The following is a 20,323-nucleotide window of genomic DNA, read 5'->3' as shown; positions in this document are numbered from 1 at the left end:
CGTGCCGGGGCCGGGCGGGCGGCGGGGGTGCGCGCCGAGGCCAGTGAGCCTGGGGGTCGGCAGCCGGGAGCCGGCGGCGGGGGGACTGACGGGCGAGCGGGTCGGGGGCACGAGGACGGCGGGGCGGGCGGGTCCGGGGCCGGGAGACCGAGGCACGGCGGGGCGGGGCGGGGGTGGGAGGGGCCGCGGCGGGGGGCGGGGGCTGGGCGCCCGCGGGAGGCCGGGGCGCCGCGTCCTCGGGCCTGCCCTGCGCTCTGACCTGGGCTTGGGGACCGGAGTCCCGCGCCGGCGTCTGGAGATGCCCGCGGGCCCCCTCGGGCGGGTCCGCGTTCGCCCGGCGACTTGGGTGGTTTTGGTTTTGGAGGAAGAGAATCCCCCCTACGGAGGCTCGGGGACGCCTCGGGGGCCGGGAGGGGACCGAGGGGGGCCCCGGGGTGCTGGAGCGTCCGCCGCCGTGCGTGGGAAGTGCGGCACCCGCGTTTTGCTGGGAGGTTTCAGACCCCGGCGTGGAAAGGACCCACGGGCAGAACCCGAGACGGTAATTTTGCAAATTCCGGATTTTTTGGAACTTCTATAGTTTTGGGTTTCGTGTGCCCTCTTTTTAGCATAGAGAAACCATAGCTGTAATTTTAACATTACAAATCCTGAGACTTTGCTACGGAGGAAAAAGTGTGGTTTTACAGTAGTGATTTCCCCCCCATTTATTTATTTATTTTTTAATTACGAAAGTACTATTTGCTCTTTAAGAAAGAACGAAGCAGCCAAACAATGAAGAAACCTGCCCACTTTCGCGCCCTCCCCATCGTATTTCCCCTTCTCACTACCCAGGGTAGCCAGTATCCAAGTGTGCGTAGTTATTCGGGGTTTTATTTTATTTTTTTTCCTGTGCATTTATTGAGTGTGCTTTAGAAACAGAATTTGGGATCATACAGTATGTAGTTTTGTTAGCCAACAATGCATCATGGATATTCCTCCATTTTATTACACGCCTCATTGTTTTTAAAAGCATCATTACTATGTATTTATTTCATTATTGTTAAACGCGGTTGCCAAGTTTCCAGTAATAGGGTAGCTTTGAAAAGGACTACTAGCCAATATGTTGAATCAGTGTGGCAGAACTTTCAGAATGTCTGAGGTCAGACGACATACTTTCGTGTGAAGCAGATTGAATAATATGCTTACACATTGCTTAATGGTAGTTTTCATGAGGCTGAATTACTTCATACAACACATTGCTAAATTAGTTTTGCCTTTTGTTTTTTTGGTTCATTTTTCAGAGTAAATTTTAATTCCAAATGGTCAGTTGAACACTTGTAATTCCTTTAACATGAAGTAGCTAATATGTGAAGAAGAGGTTAAGGTAGGAAAGATAGAAAGCTAGTGGCCCTAGCCTGAGACAAGAGAAAAAAAAAATAAAAGCGACAGGGATGAAGTGTTTTGGTAAGTAAGCCATAGAAGAAGGGTGATACTACACTCCCCACTATTAAATAAGACAGAAAGCTAGGAAATTCCCACTGCATACTGTATTTCTGTGTGCAGAAGACCTGGAGGCTTTGTTGGTTTATTCACTAGCATGTATTTATTAAAAATGTACTGTGTGTTCATTTTGGTGCTAGCTTCAAGGGAAAGAACACCTGAGGAAGACAGAACAGTAGTTTGGTTCTAACCATGCATAGCTTGAAATTTGAGGCCACACTGTGTAGTATTTTATTATTTGGGAACCGTGCTTGAAACGAATAAAAATATCTGTGGCATTTTAGTTATTTTTGGTAATAATATGCTCTTATATATTTCTCATAACAGCAACTTAAGTGACATTCTTCTCATTCTGTAGAGGAACAAACAGAGGCTTTGAGAGAGAGAGAAGTGTTCAAGATTCCATTGCTTTTTTTTTGTTTGTTTTTTTGTTTGTTTTTTGTATGATAGTGTGTGCTTACATTCAGGAGTGCATAATCCAAGAATCTGTGTTTTCTGCTCGTTTGCTACGTCCTATGAATAAAAACTGCCTTACAAAATTGTTGACCTTACAGTTTTTTCTGCTTTCTTTGAAACATGCCTTACAAAGTAACTACATGAACATAATCACATGCATTTAAAATAGTCTAAAGACTATAGTGTGAAACTCTAATGGTATTTTCTTAGATGAGGTTTCTGGTGGCATTTTATTAAAGTATTAAACTCCTTGATCTTATGCTGTTAACCAAGATGGGGGATTGTGTTACTTTAGTCACAGCTGGGTGCTGTGGTAAATTTGGATATTACTGTAAATTGTAGCTCTCACAGTTGCATATTCCTTACAAAATCTGAGGGATAATCTCATCAGTAAACATTTTTATGAACCTAGTTGAACTTTTTGTAAACTAACGTGCTGGAAAGAATACAAAGAGGGTCCTAAAAAGTCTAAAAAGATTAAAATTTACTTATATCATTCTTGATATTTTTAAATATTTGGTAGTTCCTTAAAAATGCCTGATGACACAAAATAGAGTGTCATAATCTTATGGTTTATTAATCTTTTGTTTCATTTTCCACTGTATGTGGCAACTATGTAGTTTAAAGATATGTGGCAGCCGGGTGCGGTGGGTCATGCCTGTAATCTTAGCACTTTGGGAAGCCAGGGCTGAGGTCATGAGTTTGAGACCAGACTGGCCAACATGGTGAAACCCCGTTTATACTAAAAATACAAAAATTAGCCGAGTGTGGGGGTGTGCGCCTGTAATCCCAGTTAGTCAGGAGGCTGAGGCAGGAGAATTGCTTTTGTGGGGAGCTGAGATTGCGCTGCTGCACTCCAGCTTGGGTGAAAGAGTGAGACTCTGTCTCAAAAAAAAATAAAAAAATAAAAATAAATAAAAATAAGGGGCAAACACTAAAATTAATAAAGTATGGTCTGTTGTAATCTGTATTTGAGAAGAATCCAAAATATAGGAAAAGCTTTGACATTTTGCTGGCAATTGGTAAGGATGATAATTGTATTCATACTTAAGTGGTATATCTGCCATTGATTATCTCGTGGTCAACTTGACATTGGATGTTGGATGTGAGTGGGTTTTATAGTTAGGTGACACAGAAATATTTCAGCCCCCTAAAGACCTTCTTAGAATATGGAAATCTAACATTGTGTATACATAGTCTCGAAAATTAATGAGCAATATTGCTGATGGGAAGAAATGGCGTATTTTCGTTTAACCTGAAAATCCTTTTTGAAACATATATGCATGGATAGCCAGAAGTAAATAAACTATGTCTTAATGATACAAGACATGAATCAGGGATGATTTCTAGAGTTTGAAATATTCTTGGGGTTTAAAAACTAATTTGCATAAAACACTTCTGTGTTTTCTACTGAACACTCCAGTAAATTGCAGTCTCTTAAAAACCTTTTGTGATAATCATATTAATTGACGAAATCAGGTTTATAATCTAAAGTTAAAATGAGCGTTGAAAGAGCTGTGGAATGTGAAATGCTGTGGAGGTCTGTCTTGGTGACTTTCGCAAACTGGAACCTCCAAGTCACCTTTCTTAGGGCCTTTGTTCATTTTTCTCTCTCATTTCCTTGAAGGATAGTTAGGTGTTGCCTTTAGGCATTACTTTAGGTTCAGTTATTTTTAGTTTGTTCTCTCCTTTGGCAATCCCACTGGATCGTGGTTTCAAATGTTCATTTCCCCACGCTCCCTTTGCTGAGGCTCCCAATTCTGTATCATAAGCCTTACTTTCATTCCTGATCTTCAGATTTGCCAACGTTGTTCTGCCTGATCAATGTAGTAGCTGTCATTTTGTAATTTTGAATCAGTTGATTCAGAATTAACCTTTTTTTGCAAGCCTCATTCTTCTTCCTTGTTTATATTCATGACCTTAGCATTTTCTGAGTCATCTAGACTCAAAATCAAAAGGTCATTCTTGGTTCTTCTCTCTCTCTTTTTCACATACATATATATATATGTATTTTTTTTTTTTTTTGGTCTTATTGTGGTTCCTGATTTCTCCTGTCTTCTCTCAATTCTTCCAGCAGCCATTTACACAGCAAGAGACATTCACCTCTTGGTTTGCCGTTCATTGTGAACACTGCCTTCTGATTGTCCTAAGTGTAGTCCCGATCATGTTTGCTGCCTGATGGCAAGCAAACAAAACAAACCAAACCTTAAGTAAGCACTTGGGTGTTTTTATGTCAATACTGTGCTGAATTCTTTGTTCTTATGTGGTCCTTATAACTTATATTATCCCCATTTTCCAGGTAAAGAAATCGGAACTTCATGGTCTTAAAGGAGTTTGTAGGCAGAAGAGCTGGTATTTGAATCCCAGTCATGTTTTCTTGAAAGTCTGTGTTCCTGACCCCTGTGCGTCTGCTGAGTGGCTCCTGGTCCACTCTGGAAGAAAGCCAGCTTCCTCAGCGTTGCCTTTTAAAACTTCATTGACCCCAGTGCCCCTTTCAAAACTTACTTCTTGTTTTAGTTAAACTTTAACTTATATTCTTTCTGTCCCAGCATCTGTTCCAAAAAGAATGTAAACTTCAGTTTTAGTTTACTTTTTTGGTTTCTTGTGCATTTCCATTTCTTGGATTTTTTTTCATTCTACCACCTCTGCCTTCAGGAGTCCTCCATGTGCAAGTCTCCTTTGTAGAGCATACACTGCACGTATTTCCCTATAGTCCGCCACCTCCCAATCTGTGTAGTATAGTGGTAAGGTCTCCTGCACATTCATACAGCTGTTTAACCTGTGATGATACTTTTTTACTTTACATTTGTTTTGAATACTCTAACAGTTGTAACTGGATTATATATAAGTTGTAATTGGATTATATATATTGTATAAGACGCTTGAAGAACGAACTATGTCTTCCTGTTCTTTGTGTCTTCCAGTGCGTGCTCAGGAAGTATGGATAAATAAGTATGAAAATGATCACTGGTAAACTACCCCTTTCATTGGTATTTAACCAGTATGTTTGATTTTAATTTCTCTTTCTCTCTCTCTTTCTCTCTCTGTCTCTCTCTCTCTCTCTCCCTCTCTCTCTCTCTCTCTCTCTCTCTCTCTCTCTCACACACACACACACACACACACACACACAAATACAATAGCTTGAGTTTTTAACGTGTGTGTGTCTATAACAGAACTAAATTTCTTGTTGGTGGGCTATCATATGAATTCTTTGTTTTCAGATTATAAGGTAATTATATTGTTTATTTAAGGCAAATCAGTTTTGCTTTTCTGTGTGCACATATCTTTCTTGGTACTGTGTATAAAATTTTTTAAAATTAATGATTTAACATTTGAGTTATTTTCCATGCTCTTGAGTCAGACAAGTTATCTAATAAGCTGCAGTATTCTCAGAAACACTCTGACCTCACAGTTTCTTTATGCTTACATGGATGTGAAAGATGGCACAACTCTGTCTATACTTTAGTGTTGTTTTACTCCTTTTGGTGGTATCAGGAAGCTCCAGTTGGCTGAGATGTCCTCACATAGATTATATATAATTCTTACATTGCTGAAGAGTTCACATGAAATTTCAGACTTTCTCAAAGTAATCTATCCATGTTAATGGTTATCGTGCAGAAGTTAGTGTTTTTTTTTTGTATCTGCTGTTGTTCCCTGTATTGTTTATAGTTCAGCTGCCTAATAAGTAATTCTTACCTTATTAAGTAGAAATGTAATTCTGTTAAGAATTGTGAATGTAGGATAGCTTCGTGACAGGAAGAGACATTTGCTTTTTGGAATGTTAAAATGCATGCTCTTAAAGGAAGGAAACTGATTTCAAGCTAATCAGCTTGTAGTCTACCTGCCTTTAGCTTTATAAAGTTAATCACAAGTATTTCTTTGAAGATATAAGTTGTAAGCAATTTAAAAATAATTCTCTGACTTTAAAAATAGGTAATATAGTCACGTTTCTGATTTTAAGTGATAACAAAAAATATATAAACTGAAAATGTATCTCCCTCAGCCTGCCATTTACTCTGCTGGTAAGTAGTCACTCATTTCTGGAATGTTATAACAGAAACTAACACTTTGAAGGAAGCAAAGTAAAAAGTAGGTGATCTTTCCTTGTGGGAAGATAAAGTTTGAAAGCCGAAATGGGCATTTTAGGTCCTTCTCTGACCTGATGATTAGTTGGTAAGTGAATAGAGAGAACTGTGGAGTTACGTGAAGATGTTTGCTAGCATCCATAGTTGACAATTGAGTTGGAAGAGCTGGAATGATAGTGGTGATAGGTAGTAGCTACCATGCACAACTCTCCGTTCTGGGCAAGGGTCAGCTCTGCATGTTCAGTGTTTACAAATGACACCTGGTATCTGGAGCTGTGGCCTATGCTAGTGTATTTGACAAAGGAAACCTACTCAGGGGATGATTTTAGATCCCTTTTCCTACACAGTGTTTTATGTTGTCATTAATCTTTTTATTGTAAAATTATTGTATATTCGGAGATAAGATTTAAAGTACTAAATCAAATGAAGTTAAACAAGCAGGTCCCTGTCATCCATGTCTGCTCCTCGTGGATTCCTGGGGTAATGGTTTTTTAACAGTTTGGTGCGAAGTTTTTGGGACTTACATATAAACAGAAACAATATACTTGTGCATCTTAAAAATGTCAGAATTCTGTTGAATAATAAGTAAATGGAATGAAAGGTCAAAGTCAGAATCTTTAACAAGAGAAGAAGGTGATGGTGGGATACCAGGTAAATATGTAGTGAATGTTCCTTTAGACCCGGGGGGCTGTAAATACACACTTTTACTGTGTAAACCGTACTACCTATTTAGACTCTGTAGCTAGTTTATCAGGTTACTTCTACAGATCATTTAAGAGTTCTCCAGCTATCTATGTATTTTAACGAGGGGCATATAATTTACTGCATAGTGATATATTCTCTTTTCCCTACTTTCCAGGCATTCTGTCTTAAATTTGGGATTTGAGTGTTCTTTTTTTCTTTTTCTTTTTTGAGACAGGGTCTCACTGTGTAGCCCAGCCTGGAGTGCATTAGTGCAATCTCAGCCTATTGCAACCTCCACCTCCTGGTCTTAAGTGATCCTCCCACCTCAGCCTCCCCAATAGCTGGGATTACAGGCATGCACCACCATGCTTGACTAATATAATTTGTGTGTGTGTGTGTGTGTGTGTGTGTGTGTGTGTGTGTGTGTGTGTGTGTGTTTGTGAAGACAGGGCTCTCACTGTGTTGCTAGGCTTGTCTCAAACTCGTGGGCTCAAGCCTCCTCCTGCCTTGTCCTCCCAAAGTGGATTACTGGAGTCAATCACCTTGCCTGGCTTCATGTCATTTATTTTTAGGGTGGTATGTATATGCTGCCTGGGTTCGTATGGTTTAGATTTATTTTTAACAGTGGTTCATTTGCACTGACCCATTTCTGAGCTCCTGTGATACTCTTTGGTCAATTATACTTTACTAGATAATTGTGAACATAATAACTAAAAGCTCATTTATTTGATTTTGCTTTTTTCTCTGTGTAATAGCAGTAGGAATTTATTGTAGAAAGACTAGAAAATATGGATAAAGAAAAGGAGAAACAGGTTAACGGCAATGTTATCACCTGGGACTGGTATGCTTTTTAATTCTGAGGGACCTCTGTGTTAATGAAAACACCACTAGAAATGTCCAGCTTTATAAGTCTTGCTACCATATAAGACAGATGGATTATATAGTAAATATACCAGACATATGAGAGTGCTTGCATTTTCTCTGACCTGGATGCGTCTGTGCTAGGAAGTAGTGCTTTTGGTAACTGAGGTTGTGGTACAGCCTTGACTTAACACATTAGGGGATTTCTACATTTGTACAGCCAAGCACATGGGGGTTTAGCTGTAGCTTATGGGAGCCACAGGTGTGCTGGTTGGTGGATCAGTCAGTGTGTCTCTGTCGCTGCTGCTGCATAAGTAGTACAGAGGTTTTGTTCTGATTATGCATCATTATGTCTTTGTAGTCCATATTTAAAATATTTGGGTCTTAAGTTGAGTAGAAGGAAATATTTAGAAATGTCCTAGCTCAAAAAGCTAATGCAAAGCCGTCTTTATTTTAGACGGACGGTTTATTTTATCTTTGTTATTCCTGTAAGTCTTGGTATTGTAAATTCTTATGTTTTCATTATAGTCTCTTGGTGACTAGAATGGATTTTAAATTTCCTGGTCAGTCTTCATACTCAACTGTTTAAGAACAATTTTTGGAATACGTAAAGGCAGTCACTGTAATTTCAGTTTCAAGGAAAAGCCTAGCAGTGATCTATAGTGATTTAACATGCATTGTAAATCCCGTTGTGAAATAATTATTTTAAATACATCTAAACCATTTTAATGGGCTTGACTTTTTCCTGTAAATAGAGTAATTTGAACCTTTATTCTTTTATGAACCAGATAAATTAGAAACGGAAAGATTTAGGAATTTTTACAATGATCTATATAAATATCTTTGTATTTTAACCATTCATGAAGTTGATTTGGCTTTAAAGGAAAGGGAGGATAATCACCATGGACTTAAAGTAGTTTAATTAATTCATTATTTATGACAAAAAGGCTTTATATAAGCTTTTTTTAAGGGCTTGTTCAGTTGTCACTGTCTGGTAATTACTGTTTTTTAAATTTTACACATTTTTTTCTTTTATGTATATTTTATGGTCAGTGCAAACAATTCCATAAAATCAGAGCATAATTATGTAAGTTCAAAATAGACAGTCAATGGAAAATAATACAAGCATAAACGTGGGTTCATTTGCACACACAGCAGCATGCATTTCAACACGTATGTCCAAGGATGGTGAATGATTGTTTTTTTCTCTCGAAGACTGTGACAATGTCAGATACTAGGATCAGTCTGTATTCACATAAGCCAAAATTTGTTTCTGAAAATTTTTTTTTCACATTTAAACTATCAAGACATGCTTTCCAGAATTAGGCCTCTAGTTTCTAACATCTAAAAACTGATACAAAGCTGGGTACAGTGGTTCATGCTGTAATCTCAACACTTTGGCAGGCTGAGGTGGGAGGATCATTTGAGGCCAGGAGTTCAAGACCAACCTGGGCAACAAAGCAAGACCCCATCTCTTTTAAAAAAAAAAGTAAATTTTAAAAATAAACAAAAACGAATATAGAAAGTATTACAAATGTAACTCTTCTGATTATTAAAGGTTAAAAAGTAAGCATTTTCAAGAGTAATTTAAAATAGCTGTTGCAAGTTTAATAATGCTGGTGCTCTTCCACCCTAACTCAAGGATGGGAGACTCTGGTTTGGAATCTGTAGCCCAGGGCCAGGCCTCCCAAGCACTCCGCTTCCTTCCTAGGATCCTTGTCTATTCTGGCTCCAGGCAATGTAATGTCTGGGAATTCTACTGTTTACAAAGCCCAGAATTCAGTCCATCAGGGACCAAGGCTCGAGGGGTTCTCCACACTGATGAGACTTAGGGGGCTCCCCCTGTAGCCAGTGGACCCCTGAGTACTGGCTGCCGTAGTCTGCATCAGGCTGAGGACCTCTCACCTTTCCCAGCAACAATTCAAAGATTTCATATATGAAGGTCAAAACCACGTCATTGCTGGGGTTCCATGAAGTGGCCACTGTGACTGCCTCCCTGATATGTTCTCCCGTCGTCCCGTGGAGAGTGGCCTTGGAAGAGAGCTAGTCAGAGGGGGCCCTGGGGGACCCTGGGACTGTCAGCATGACTGTTACCAGGAGGACAAGATGGCCACGTGTGGTGACTTCCACTTGTAATTCCAACACTTTGGGAGGCCGAAGAGGGAGGATTACTTGAGGGCAGGAAATCAAAACCAGTCTGAGTGACACAGTAAGACGCCGTCTCTGTAGTCCTAGCTACTTGAGAGGCTGAGGCAGGAGGAAGACTTGAGCCCTGGAGTTAGAAGCTGCGGCGAGTCCTGATCCATGCCACCGTGCTTCAGCCACGCCCGCTGTCCTGATCAGAACTCTCCGTAGTCGCTGGTTTTATTGTATCCTAGGCAACACTTAATAAAATTAATTCACTTCACACTGTTATATGTTTTTGTGTCTATACACACGCACACCCACACACACACACAAGCATATGTACTTACAGAAGGTCATCTGTGGTACACAGTTCAGGAGGCACTATTAACATGGAATATAATGTTAATGGCATTCCCTGTGCTGCTTGAGGAAAACTGACACTTTCTGTGGGAATAGTGCTTCCTGTCATTTTGAAGTCAGCATGAGACCCTGTTAAATTTGGTACTTTTCACATTTTAGTATACCTTTGCATCTTGTCAAAGAGGTAGGCAAGTATTGTTACTCACTTTTTATAGATGCATGCACTGACACTCAAAGCGACTTCCGTTTCTTCAGTCTGCTTTATTTTCTATAAAATGATACTGGACTCAGCGATGAACAGTGTTGAAGGACACAGGGTTTCGTGTGAGATAGATCCAGAGCTCAACTCCAGTTTTGCCTCCTTGTAGCTATAAAAGCTTACGGAAGTTATTTCATCCCTTTCCTTGATTTCCCATCCCTAAAAATAATGCTGTTAGAAGATTTAAATGAGTTAATGTACTCAGAATACCTCAAAGCTTTATGCTGTAAATGCTCAATTAGTGGTAGTTGCACTAATAATAATAAAGGTAATATTCTGTGAGTCATTATCAGAGATTATGAGATCAGTAAACACTTGATAGAAAGCGTTGGACCTAACGTAGAAGCAGTATCCATTTTAAGTAGAGGCCAAACTTGGATTGACAACCTCATTCATGCTCTCTTACCGCTATTGTAGGCAATAAGTGAGGCATTGACAGCAACAGAAGGCCTGGGGAAAGCAAGGAGGGTGAGTCCTGTAGTCAAGGACAGACTCTGGAGTCACATGAGACCCAGCATAGTTGTGTGTAAAATAAAGCAGATGTGAATCATCTCATCACACAAAAAAGAAACGAGAAATTACTGCAGTGAGAGAGCAAAGCAGTTCCAAATGGTGGAATATTTTTGCTGTGTCTGTTGGTCTCTGAGGTGCTTCTGACATAACCATTATCATAATATTCCTCATAATGACCCTGAGCCAAAGAAATGGTTGAGTTATGCTGGATAATTTGCTAAGACTATAGAACTAATGCACTGTATTAAGACTCATTAGTTTGGTTTCAATCTTTGGAACTTAAAGGAGTATTTTTCAGTTACCAGTAACATTAATTTTTCGTACTAGGTGCTAGATAACAATTATTAAATTTGAATATGTACATTATTTTATTTGATTCTTTAAACTAAGGTAGGTCATAGAAAGGTTAATGGCCAATGGTAATATAATGGCTATGAGTTCAGACCTTCATGAATATATCTGATTTTGGGCCTCTCTTTCATTGTTACCACAAAGCTTATTTGTAAAGGTGAGGACCTGCTTGTTCCTTTTCATACCCGTTAGTGCCTTCTACTGGGGCAGCATTGTGAAAATCAGGTCCTGCTGCTTTTGCTATCTAGTGTGTCTTCCCAATCATGTTTTCATGATACACAGGAGTAACTTACCTGCAGGGGAATCTGTTTTTAAAACGATGTTCCCTCTTGAGCAGCATTGACGTATCTTCCTACAGTAAAGTAACAATTTTGAATCTGCTACATGTATCTTGGTGGATGCCAACAGCTAAGGCAAGGTATCCACCATCGTATACAGGGTCTTACTCATATTGAACGAACTTCTGTAAGCACTCAGAATGAATCTGTGTGGTAGATTTTACTATACTAAAAGTAAAGTAAGGAATTAGGGATGAACCCTAAACAGGTTTAAACTTGAAGTTGATATTTAGGCACAGTTTCTTCTAATGGAGTAAGATACTAGAAACTATGAAAACTTCTTTTTTGTGAAATTGTTCTCAAATGTTGGGACTAAGCATAATCTTTTTTTTTTTTTAAACAAGAGGAAAATGATTGCATGGCTTGATAATTACTATACCAAAGGTTGATAGTTTTATTTTTTGTGGTATTTCCAATTGATACTTAAAATTGAGTTTCAGAGTCTTCAGAATGTCTTCGTAGTTAGTTTATGCATAGTTATTGCTTCAGTTGGAGGATTTTAGATTATCTTAAGAATATAACCTTGCGTTATTTACCTATAAGAGAAAATGAATTCCATGTCGGTCAGAGAAGAATAAGCATATTTCTTGCTACTGATCCTTTTTGCCATATTGTTTCTTCACTTGCATGCTGGATGGGAAATGGGAGGGATGGATTTGGGCTGCCCATACACATATTTAAGATGGATTGTGTCTGATTTTCTATGGAACAGCATTCTCCTGAAGAGTAGGAGTCAAAGTTTGGGTAGTGTGTTAGGCAAAGAGTAGCCCCTCAAAGAGGCTGATGTTCTATTCCCTGGAACCTGTGAATATGTGACCTTATATGGCAAAAGGGAATTAAGGTTGCAGATGAATTAAAGTTGCTAATCAGTTTAAGATAGAAGGATTATCCTGGATTATCCCGATGAGCCCAGTGTAATCATAAGGGTCCTTAAAAATGGATGGCGGAGGCGGAGCGAGAGAGCCAGAGAGACAGCAGAAAAGGAATCAGCCCCATGTTTCTTGCTTTGGAGATGAAAGAAAGGGCCATGAGGCAAAAGGAAAAAAAAAAAAAAAAAAAAAAAAGCAGGTGAACACTAGACACTGATGCAAGGGAACAGATTTCTCCCGAAGAACCTTCAGAAAGGCCAGTCTCCCCAAGACCTTGGTCTTAGTCCAGTGAGACTTCTGTCATGAGACCTGTATCAGATTTCTGACCTGCGGAACTATCAGATATTAAACTTGTATGGTTTTAAGCCATTAGGTTTATGCTAATTTGCTATGACAGTGACAGAAAACGAATACAGGTAAATACACTGTGGCCTGCTGATTCCCTGTAGAAATGATTTCTAAACAACCTCTCCCAACAAAATATTAAGATGATGTTTATAAAACTGATAAAACGAGTGCAACTGTGTTTAAATGGGGGTGGCATTGAACCCTGCTAGCTGAGCTGTTTTCTCATTTTTGCAGAATCTTGGTGGCACCTCTGAATTTTTAGAGCTTAAAAGTAGTATACTGGGCAAATGAATCAAAATGACATATAGGATGCCATTGAAATTGGGATAAGTACAGGTATGATCATCTTGAAGTTCACTGCAGTAATCGAGCAGAAATTGAAAGGGATATTGACAGAAGATTTTCACTAAAGGGGATGGGAGTAATTGAAGAGTAGCTGGTCTGAAAGGTGAGGGCTATAGTTCTAGATATTCTAAATTTGAAATAATAGTGAGAACTTCCCTCCCCAATGAAATTAATCTAGAAACTTATTGAATGCACTGGAAAATTTCTTCTAAAGGGGATGATGAGTTTGAATAAGTAGAACAGGAGAAGGGAAACATACCTGTCCCGAAGTCTCTTCAGCAGTATGTTAGAGGAAGGACAAAATTAACAGCTGTTTAAATTTCCGAAAAGCAGACAGAAGTCGAGGTCCTTGTGAATTTGCTATAAGAATTCTTACCAGTGGAGGAAAGAGCCTTGCGCTTTAAGAAATTGTACATCATCTTTGTTCTTAGTAGGAAAGACTATCCCTCTGCATTCACTCTAAGTACACAGAAATGCATTTCCACCCTAGGCTCACTGGCTGTTAAAGGAGAAATTATAGTAATGCCATTGGGTAACACAAAATACAAAAAAAAAGTTATCTTTGTAACTATTTTTGTTTTTCCGAAACATGTATATCTTCTGACCCAGCACAAACACACATGCCCCTATAGAGACATACGGCTGTCTTTCTGTCAGTTACCACTCTTCTGTGGTGTTGAGTGTATTGCATTTTAGTACAGTAGCAAAGTATGATTTATTTGGTGTCATTTACTGTTTCTTTGTTGTGAAATTGTTTTTCTGCAGATAGCTCCTTTGCGAATTTGTATTTTTAGCCTGCCTACCCATGCTACATGAAATTTAAGGAATTTTTCAGTGATTTTATTCTGTCATTTCCCACGTGTGTTAATAATCATGTAAGTTTATAGGAGAGAAGCAAGGGCACCAGAAAGAACGTGTGCTTCAGTTAACAAGCTCTTTCCAAGTTGACTCCAGTAGATGAAGTTGCTTAGTCATCCTCCTGTCTACAAGTTTGACTATATGATGTATTGTCCTAGGTGGGAACTTGAAGATGGCGGAATTGGTGACTGCCACCCTCAGCACTCTTAGTCACTGTTGGTCTCTAACTTCCCCTCTCTGATCAGAATGACAGCTCTCTTAACACAAAGTGTGGTGACACATGTTTAAAAATTTGCCGAGAAGTGAAGATATCCCCCCGTCCCCCTAAATTACTCAGAAGTTAAAAGGGTGAGCAAATGTTTTTGAGATGTAGTGATTTAAGTCAAACTGACAAGGTCGTGGATGCTTTGTCCAAGTATCAGTATCTGTTGTGTTTTACGTGATTGTGTCGCTCCACTGCTGTCTTTATTTCAGTGACTTGTGAGGAGTCTTTGTGGTTTTCAGGATTATATCAATCTGGGTTCAGTCAGGAAGGAGAAATCACACAGTAATTTGAGCAGAGAATGTTTAGTGTAAAGGATTATTTACTGTAGCAGAGCTAGTAGGAAGTACAGAGAGTGCTACCGGATATAGAAATAGATATAAGGAACAGCCACTACTTCTAGAACAATTCAGCACTCAAGAAAGAGGCCTATCCGGACGGAGATCAGGTCTTGTTGAAGGGGGTACATCAATGGCTTATTGGATGGCAGAGAAGATGATGGAATTTGCCAGAAATCTACCCGCAAGTATACCATAGAAAGATAGATGTTCATAGAGAGGCATTTTGCCAGAGGCTGTGTTCTACAAACTGTCCAAACAAGAATGCTCGGGAAAGTGTCTGTTGTCATGCACTGCAGCATCCTGGTGCTGGGGAAGCCTGCCAAGCAGTGCACCAGGCCGGGAAGCGAAGGCCTTTCCCTTTGCAGTGTTTTCTCCAACGCTGTCTGCTGAACATCATGTATCAGTTGGGATTGAGACGGGGGTACTGAAAAGAGTATTTGTGCCTAATCCCCGGTGAGATCAAGGCAGCGTACTACTGCACTAGGGTTTCCTTGAAGAACAAACCTGCTACTTTATTCCCTTTTGCCGTTTAGAAACTTCTAGATAAAATGATGGTACACTCCTTTTGACTTAGAGGCCAATTCCTGCTTTTGTGTTTGGTTTGTGGCAATTTCCTGCTTGCCTCCTGTTCTCTCCTATTGAAATGTGAAAATGGAATTATAGTCCTAGACCAAATATTTAGGCACTGCTTGTTTTAAACTACACTGACTCAGATCAGTGGCTCTTTCTGTAGCTTTAAGAGGTACACCTGTTATATTTTAACGATGTAAGGTTTTTGTTGTTGTTGTAGTTTTACCAGCAACAGACCCAAAGAAGGCATTTTATCTCAGAAAATGTCACATTTTATAGCTTTTATTTTAGGATGTATTGAAAGAAACTGAAGACACTAGAGCTGCAAATTCTGTCAGTATGCCCTTGAATAGTAGTTTTGGCTGATGAATGACAGTGAACTAGATAATTTTATGGTTTTCTTTGTAATTATTTCTCTTGACCTGCTTTTCACAAACATCAAAATGCCATATTTTGTTTGGGTTCATCGGCACAAGAATATTTATGAACTACGTTTTTGTTTTTGTGAACGCAAATGGTTTTAAAGTTCTGGAATGAGGTTTTTAAATGTCAGTGATATACTGTGACTGATTTTTACTTGGCCTCGTTTTATTGCCTTTTGTCACAGTATTTCAACTGCAGACAATTTGGATGCCAAAAAAGGCTCTCGTAGCCTTATGCTAGGTAGGTCTATACCTTAAGGGAATGATTTAGAAAATATACACACCTACGTTGTTTTCAGGGTGACTTTCGGAACACATTTTTAAAATCTCTTGGGCATTTGCCAACCTTTGTGTACCTCCTTATACTTAATGTTTGTAACACTGTTTAAAATATTTTCTCTTTTGTAAGATTTGCTATGGTTTAATATTGCATTAATAATTCAGAAGAAAATCCATTGAATTTCTTTTCTCTCCCTGTGTTTTTGTGTGTGTCCCTCTCTTAGTGTCTGTCTATGCATCTATCTACATTTTGCTCTCTTAATAACAATCTCACCACTTGCTAGCCTTAGGGCACTGAAGTATCAACTCTTTCACCTTTAATGGGAACTGAGGCATCCGTACTGGAGTCCTCTTTGCTACTTAATTTAATTCAGACCATGGAAAATTACAAGTTTAAATACTTTATAATTTGATAATAATACTTTGGGTTTCATAGGTTTTATTTCATCTCACTGTTATATTCTTTGTTGATAAGCTATAAGAGCTCTGAAGCATTTACTTTGTTTTTTTTTTATTGTTTCTTAAGTATGATATTCACAACTAAATTGTAAGCTTTTAAAGACTTGCATTTTTTCTCCAGTGAAATATATCACCCCAAAAGGGCTGTGTTAATGTCCAGTGGAGTGTGTAGTTTGTCAGGTACATAGATGTGTGTCTTTTGTTATTTTCACGATCTTAAATAACCGGGAAACTACGCTCAGTTACTCATTAGCAGGAGTCTTGAATGATATCTTTGTTACAAGGCAATTAAGTGTCAGAAGTAAACAAGTGACTAGCATATAGAGCCTTACTTTGCAGAGGCCACAGTCAAGTGGGTGGGAAGCAGAAAAACCACTTTTTGGGGAGATAATACAGAGATACATAAGCTCAGGGTGTTTGAGAGCTTTTGAAAAAAGGTAGTTATGGATTGAATGTTCATTTCCTCCCAAAAGTCAAATACTGAAACCCTGATCCTCCTCTGACCCCTGCCCAGTGTAGCTGTACTTGAATATGGGGCTTCTGAGGAAGTAATTATGATCATAATGGTGAGGCCCTGATCCAATAATGTCATTTTAAAAAGTGATACCGGAGAGCTCCTTCATGTTTTCTTGTGTGTACAAAGAAGAGGTCATGTGAGAATACAGCAAGATGGTGACCATCTGCAAACCAGGAAGAGAGGTCTTACCAGAAAGTGACTGCTGGCACTTTGGTCTTGGACTTCTAGCTTATTTGAGAAAATAAATTTACTTGTTTAAGCCACTCAGTCTGTGGTATTTAATTATGACAGCCTGAACAGGCTAAGGCTCGTAAGCGTTTTGGGGTTGGGCTTAGAGATTTCTGGGAGGAGGGGGCTTATTAGTGGGATCTTAGTGGACAAGGAGGACTTTCTAGGTAGAGACATAATGCATATGCAAAAACTTGGAGGCTTCAAGAAGTGTATTGTGGTTAAGGGAACTTCAGCAAAGGCTGTGGGAGGAGAGATGGCTGGAGGTGCTCCCGAAATAGTATTCAGGGCTCAGATTAGATAATGCACTTTTGAAATGGAAAAAAATAGAGCTCAGATACGAGCAAAGTTGTGTGGCTTTGGAGTTACACCAAGGACACCAAGGTTTTAAGCCCACTCTAAATTTCTTTCTTTGTAAAATGGGTGTAATAAAACCTACCTTGAAGGTTTTTATGTGAGGAATAATTGAAAGATAATTCTAAAACATTTGGTTGAATGCCAGGCAACAACTAAGTGTAGTATTTATTAATTAAGGTGGACAAAATGAGATCTGTTGGGTCCCAAATAAAGGTTGAACGTACTACACTCTGACTGTCTTCACGTGCGAATACAGATGTTATCATGTTTTGTAATATTCTTGTCAGATACGGTGACAGTCTGGCAAATTGAGGCCTTTTGTCTCATGACCTGTTTTTCTGTGGAGGATGAATCAGAACCTTTTGTTGAATTAGGGAGCCTCCTCTTGAGAGTTTCTTGTTGGTTATAACGGTGGAAATGAATTTGCTGGTGTGGCGGGGTGGGAGCCAGAGATGAATAAAGACAAGTATTGCTGGGCATTGTTGAAAATCCAGTTAAGCTTGAAGAATATAAATTTGTAGTGATGCCAATACAAGCACTGGATTTCTTTCTTAAGCAGCACTTCATAATATAAAACAGTCTATGGAGAATAGAGATGCTTGTTCCAGGATCAGAAATTTGCAAGATGAGTAAGGCAGAAAGTTAGAATGAGGAGTTTTAAGAGTAATGAAGAATCAGTAAGTGAAGCAATGTTCATGAGATGAGAGTAGGCGTTAGCCAGTTTGTGGCCCATGGGCCAGACTTGGACTGCTGTCTGTTTTTGTGTGGTCTGCGATCTGAGAATGGTGTTTACATTCAAATGATTGAAAGAATATTTTATGACATGAAAATGATATGACTTTCCAATTTTGGTGTCTAGAAATACAATTTTATTGGAACACAGCCATGTTCTTTCACTTAAAAGTTGTCTATAGCTATTTTCGCCCTGCAGTAGCAGGGTTCAGTAGTTGGGACAGAACCATTACCTGCAAATCCTAAAATGTTTACCATCTGGCCTTTTCAGAAAAGGTTTGCTGATCCCTGGGATGGAGTACTAGTGACCATTGGCATAAAAAGAACAAGCAAAGTAGACGTAAAATCAGGTTAGAGAAAAAAGGAAGGATTCAGGTTGGACAACTGGGTGATGTAAGTCCTCAGTTAAAGGTGTCGGAGTTGTTCCTTTGGAGATTGAAAAGGTTGTTGATGTGCACTGAGGATCCCCATGATTATGGTATGAGTTGGAGAGCAGAGAACACTGCAGTAGAGAGGCTAGACTTCCCAGTAAAGGTGGAAGAGTTGATACTTCCTAAGGATAGGAAGTGGGGGATTCTTATTTACGTAAGAAAACGTAGTAAGAAATGAATACAAAACATGTTTACCTATATCTTTTTCAGTAAGTTTTTTTTTTTAAAACATCATTACGAATCTTATAGGCCCGAAGTTGTCTTTGTAATTTTGCGTTTTAATTGCCACTGAGGTCACGCATAACTTCCTATTTGCTGGTGATTTAGTAATTCTTCTGGCAAATGCCTGTTGTCTCCTCTGCCGCCTCCCCTTTTTTTTTTCATTAAAAGGAGACAGAATTTTGCTGTGTTGCCCAGGCCAGAGTGCAGTGATGCTGTTGTAGCTCACTGTCACCTCAAACTCCTGGTCCCAAGGGGTACTCCTGCCTCAACCTCCTGAGTAGCTTGAACTACAGGTGCATGCCACCACCTATGCCTGGCTAATTTTTAATAACTTTTTTTTTTTTTTTGAGAGGTGAGGGTCTCATTCTGTTGCCTCGGTTGGTCTCTAACTCCTGGCCTCGAGCAGTCCTCCCAAGTCACTGGGATTGTAGGTATGAGCCACTGCACCTGACCTTCTGCCCTTTTATTTAAAAAATTAAAAATGTTTCTTTGTAAATAATTCTTATAAATTCGGATATCAACCCTTTGCCACATGTTGCAGTTTTTTTCCTAGTTTGTTGTTTGTATTTTGATGTTTTAGTGTGCTTTGCCAGATGGAATATGTCATTCTTACCATTTTTATGTTTTGCCCATGCTTTCTAATTTAGAATGTCTTCTCTACCTGAAATGAGATACATAATTGTCTCTTTTTTTCTGGTGATTTTTATTTTGCTTTGGTTGCTCAGAGCCACATGTGTGACTGAGCTTTAATTGAGTAGAACCTGTTGACTCATAAATTGTAAATATTCAGTTTTCACACAGTTTCATTTTCCTATTAATCTGTATTTTCCTGGATCTGATTTATATATGAATTCTTATAGCTCACCTCAAATTCTTAAATGACAGTTTGGTAGGGTAATCATGAACATGGATATACTGGCTTTAGTTTTAATTTACCGTTTTCTTTAAAGCTTTGTTGATTTGTTAGATTTTGTTCCTGTGACTTGGTTTTGGCTCTTATAAGTTTCCTGTTACGTTTCCTATTTTATTTTATTTTAGTCATGCCACTTTTCTCCAACTTAAACTGAGATTAACAATATGGCATTCAGTCCTAAGGTGATTTTTCTTTTTTCTTTCAAGTGACAGGTCTAGGAGTGAGCTTTAGGAAATATATACTGTGAAGGAATTATCTTTGCTGATTGCTCAGATCTTGCTTTCTTTTTTTTTTTTTTTTTTTTTTTCCTTTTGAGACATAGAGCCTTACTCCGTCTCCCAGGCTGGAGTACAGTGGCATGACCACAGCTCACTGCAGCCTTGACCCCCCCAGGCCCAAGCGATCTTCCCATCTCAGACTTCTGAGTAGCTGGGACTACAGGTGCACACTACTACACCTGGCTAATTTTTAAAATGTTTTATAGAAAGGGGGTCTCACTGTGTTGCCAGGGCTGGTCTCAAACTTCGTGGGCTCAAGCAGTCCTCCCACCGTGGCCTTCCAGAGTGCTGGGATTATAGGCATGAGCCATACTCAAAGTTTTAAAAGTCAAATTGTCTTTCATCTATGTCCTGTCTGCACAAAATAGCATTATTTCCCATT

At 39.1% G+C, this 20,323-nt stretch overlaps 1 protein-coding gene across 1 annotated transcript in view; it reads left to right on the top strand.

Annotated features, from left to right (window-relative positions):
• The first annotated feature begins 234 nt into the window (after positions 1–234).
• Positions 235–20,323, top strand: part of PCMTD1 (protein-L-isoaspartate (D-aspartate) O-methyltransferase domain containing 1) — a 157,115-nt gene continuing 137,026 nt past the window's right edge. The window contains exon 1 of the mRNA XM_010351602.3: positions 235–538. The gene's annotated coding sequence lies outside the window, so the exon portion shown is untranslated. The remainder of the gene's footprint in view (positions 539–20,323) is intronic.

This window comes from Saimiri boliviensis, chromosome 15 (assembly GCF_048565385.1).
Source record: "Saimiri boliviensis isolate mSaiBol1 chromosome 15, mSaiBol1.pri, whole genome shotgun sequence".
Taxonomy (NCBI): Eukaryota; Metazoa; Chordata; class Mammalia; order Primates; family Cebidae; genus Saimiri; species Saimiri boliviensis.
This window is presented reverse-complemented; position numbering and strand designations above follow the sequence as displayed.